The sequence below is a fragment of the Chenopodium album genome, chromosome 18, assembly GCF_948465745.1.
Source record: "Chenopodium album chromosome 18, dcCheAlbu1.1, whole genome shotgun sequence".
NCBI lineage: Eukaryota > Viridiplantae > Streptophyta > Magnoliopsida > Caryophyllales > Amaranthaceae > Chenopodium > Chenopodium album.
The window spans coordinates 15,798,138-15,802,624 of record NC_137851.1 but is presented as its reverse complement, the minus strand read 5'-3'; positions in this window follow the sequence as shown (position 1 = coordinate 15,802,624).

The window sequence follows — 4,487 nt, the reverse complement described above, 5'->3', positions numbered from 1 at the left end:
TTGAAGGGCATTGCCCAACAATGGTTTGGAAACCTGCCAGCCGGCTCCATCGATAGTTTCAAGAAGCTTGCCTTCTTGTTTGCTTCCAACTTCTCAATGAACATCCCTGCGAAGAAAACAAGTCTTGACTTGAGCACCATTAAGTAGGGAGAGAGAGAAGGACTGCGCTCCTACGTCAGGCGGTTCAATCTGACCAGAATTCAGATTCAAGGACTGTCTGATGAGGTAGGTTTTACAGACTTCTTTAAGGGTCTGAGAGACGGGTTGACCTTTAAGTTCGACCTTGTCACAAAAGGGGCTTTTACTTTGCAGGCAGCCCTGAGAGATGCGGAAAGCTATATTCAAGCAACCGACCTCTGCTCGCCTGGTAGCCAGACGGACTCCAAGAAGTCTGGGCAAAAAGACAGCCGGCCTGCTCAGCTGGCCAAGAAAAAAGATGAGAGCAAAAAGAGAAAAGAAGTATGGGTGGTGAGTGATTCTGACCAGCCGTCCCAAAAGAAAAAGAAAGAATTTAAACCGTACGTCCCCGGGTACGAGTTTAACAAGGACTGCAACTCCATCCTCATGGAGATCAAGGACAATAAATTTTGCCAATACCATGAAGATGTTGACCATGACACCAACGACTGCTTCAGCCTTCAACGGGTGTTGGACCGTCTGGCTAACAAGGGGATGTTAAAGTCCTACATTTCTAAGTCCAAAGGGACTCGTAAGAAGAACCCGGGGCAATCATCTAAGACACCCCAGCCTGCTAGTAGCTCGGACACCGATAAGGAGCCGATCTACACCATAGAAGGTGGGTTCTCATGCGGTGGCCCTACCATCCGGGGCACCAAGATCCATCTTCGAAAGATGGACAATAATGATGATGATGATCAGGCGGCAGGTAGTTCCTCCTTCCCAGACGTGCTGATCACTGAGAAGGACAGGGGCACTGTACGCCGTCCGCATGACGATCCGGTCGTCATTGAATGTAAGGTCGCCAACCAGCTGGTTGGTCGAATCCTTATTGACACCGGCAGCTCGTTGGACATTATCATGAAAGGAATGGTGTCCTTCGAACAAGTGTATTATTCTGATAGCGGGTTCAGAATTATTAGAAAGCTAATATATTCAGTAAGGTCAAGTGATCGGAATGTCTGGGTGGAGGCCGCTCCCGATCTGTAATATTAATATAATTAATATTACAGCTTAATCTTGACTGAACCCTTCGGGTCACACCCAAGCAAATATATGCGAACCAACTCGACGAATTAATTCGGAAGAAATTAATTCGTCGCCTGAGTGTTAAATATTTAGACGTCGGTAATTCGAGCTTAGAGCGTCGAAACCGATCGTCGGAAGTCGAGTCTAAAATGATAAAAGACGAGACGCGCAAAATAATAATAAATCGACCATATTCCCGAAAATACCCCTAGCATCAGTGTGCCCCGAGCATCCGAATGCTAGGGGCAAGACGAGCTAGCACACCGTGCTAGCAGCCCCGGCCAGCCGCGGCTAGGCACAGCAGCAACCGCGCCGTGCCACGGCAGCAGCCGCACCAAACCGCAGCAGCAGCTGGTGCGGGCTGGCTGCGGGCCACGTGCGGGCTGGTGCGGGCCGGGCTCGGGCTTGGCTCGTGGCTTGGCTCGAGTCATAGGGCCATGAATAATGGGAAGCTTGGAATATGGGAGTAAGTGGGAGAGGACATGTGGCACAAGGAGAGTATTGAGTGGGGAGCAAGTATGGTCCCCTACTCTCCATGTGGTCCTCACCAACCCATCTCACATGGTAATGCCACTTGTAGATTTATTATTAGTTTGCAATTTTAATTTAATTTAGCTTTAAATTAATTTGTGGAATTTCATGATCCCACATTGATGGGATAGAAATTCCCACTCATACTTTCCTCTATAAATACCAAGCTTGGGATTTGGAGTAAAGTGCTTGAGTGGGAGTTAAAAAAAGCATTCCATAATTTTTGGGAAAACTCTTAAACTCACATAACACTCGAGTTTGGGTCGGACCTTGCTAACCCCAAGGTAGTAGACCTTAAAGTTGTGTTCGCCCATTTCTGGGTGGATACCGTCGGAGGCGCGGCGCTTGACGTGCTAGTAGCTTTCAAGTAAGAGCCCCGGGTTTTGGGCGATGCTCGCTTCGAGGGTAAGATTCGTTATCTTTTCTTTGTGAATATTTATTTATGCTTTGTGATTTTAATTATTGCGAGTGGTTCCTTGGGAGGGGCTGTTTCCGCGGTGAGTCGGACTCACCAAACCCCAACAGCGGTATCGGAGCCCCGCTCGTTTATTTTTATATTCTTGTTTTTCAAGGTTTATTTTTTGGCTTAATTTTCTGGTTTATGTTGCTAGTTAGATTAGTAGCTCGGTTTTATTTATTTAATCCCGTTTTAATGTCGAATTTGGCCCAGAACCCAGATTTTCGCCCAAGACTAGTGAATTTTGGGTGGAAAACGTGTTCTGGAAAGGTTTTTGACCTGTTGGGGCTGTGATTTTAGCCAAATTCTGACCAGAAATGCCTTTTTAGAGGGGTTTTTCGTTTTTGACGAAAAAATTTAAGTCTTTTCTAACCTTGAAATCAATGGCATAAATTGTTGATTATATGGTTGATTATTTGCATAATTTTCTGCACTTTTATGTCCCCTTAAAGCACACTTACTTGGTAGTATTTGATGCTTAAAGGTTGATTTATTTTCACATAATTGCAAACTAATTGCTTTTTAGTGTGAAAATTTTATTTTTGAGGCTTCCTAAGTGTTAAAGATTCAATCTTTATTTGTGATAAGTGATTGAAACTTTGAAAACCACTAAATTCCATGTTATTTTGAGTTGAACTTTGTTGTTTTAATCATTTTGAGTTGATTAGAAACATAAAGTTTCGATTTTTGTGATAGAAATTTGGTTATCTTCATGTTGGAAGATATAATTTTCAAGGATTCACAAATTTTAGATGTTGGAATTTTCATTTGAACATTAAAGTTCATATTTTTCCAACTTCCCTTTACTTTGTCAAATTCTCAAGTTTAATTTAAAATGATTAAATTGAAAGTGAGAAATTGCCTCAATTTTATTTTGCACCAAGCTAAACCAATTTAATTAAAGATGGTTCTTGGAATTATTTTGGTTATTGCACTTTGAAAATTTTATTAAGTTAGACTTGTTTAAAATTTTACTTTGCTCACTAAATTAGTTCTAAAATTAATTTAGAATTAATTATTTTTGTCTCGCGGAAATGGGATCAAATCCCAAGGTAGTGGCACGCAAAACGAGGCAATGCACCACCATGGCGAGCCGGGCTGCACAGCAGCCCACATGTGGCTGCCAAGGTGGTTGCGCCGCCTCGATTGTGGGCCACACGCACGGCAGCAGCCACGCACAGCAGCAGCTCACGTGCGGCAGCAGCAGCCACGCGCGGCTGTGCTGTGGTAGCGGCTCGCGGCCGTGTGCCGTGGGCCGTGTATTCGTGGTCTTGGCGTGTGCGTATGCTTGGTGCGATGAGGTGATTAGCCGTAGTAGGCTTGATGTTAATTATTTTGCCGTTTATTTATTTTAATTAATTTTGTTCATTTTAATTAAAACTTTGGGAGGCTAGGCCTCGGGTTTTTGAGCGGCATTGGCAAAATTTCATTTTGACAAGTTTGGGTGCTACCGACTTAATTAATTGGATTAATTAAGGAAATGCGGAATTTAGTGGGAGCTTCAATTATTAATGACGTAATTTATATAATCGGTTAAACAACTTTGACTAGTTTTAATTAGGCGTGTTAATCGGATTAACCACCTAGATTAGTCACTAGTGCGCGCGTTGTTTGAATGCATTTTACTTGTTGTTAATTTTGTAAATTGCATGGGCCATTCACAAATAGTGAATGGATGAATGGAATATATATATTCTCTCTCTCTCACAGGTTTTATGAAATGGCAACTAGTGGGACCCGACTAGGATAGAAAATACGGACTACGTGCCGTTATGTATTTTTGTAAATCTAAATACGGTCTACGCACCGTTAAGTATTTTTGTACTTTAATATTTAGATTATTCCTAGTTATAGACACTAGTTTTTGCATAGTTTGGTTAAGTCTTGAAGACGGCGTATCTTGGAAGACAAAGTCTTGAAATGCAAATGAAGACCTTTTGAAGATATGAAGATTTCAAGGGGTCATGCTAGTTGCCAATATGCATCTATTATTTCGCTTTATATTTTATGGTTATATATATGTGTGTGAAATATTCGTTAGATGCATGTTTAGGTTTTCTTGATGTTGCGATGATTAGTTAAGTTCACTTAAATCAACCAACATAGAAATCCTAGGTCCCTAATAATATTGAGTAAAACTTGCCTTTCCAAAACAACACTTACTAACCGGACGATGGTGATGGTAGGCTACGCCAAAGCGAGGTGCCATCACTCCTCTAAGGGGCTTAAGGCACACCGGGTGTGCACGTTGGTTTTGGTTTAACTCATCGGTATGAGTGAGGAGTCCTCACAT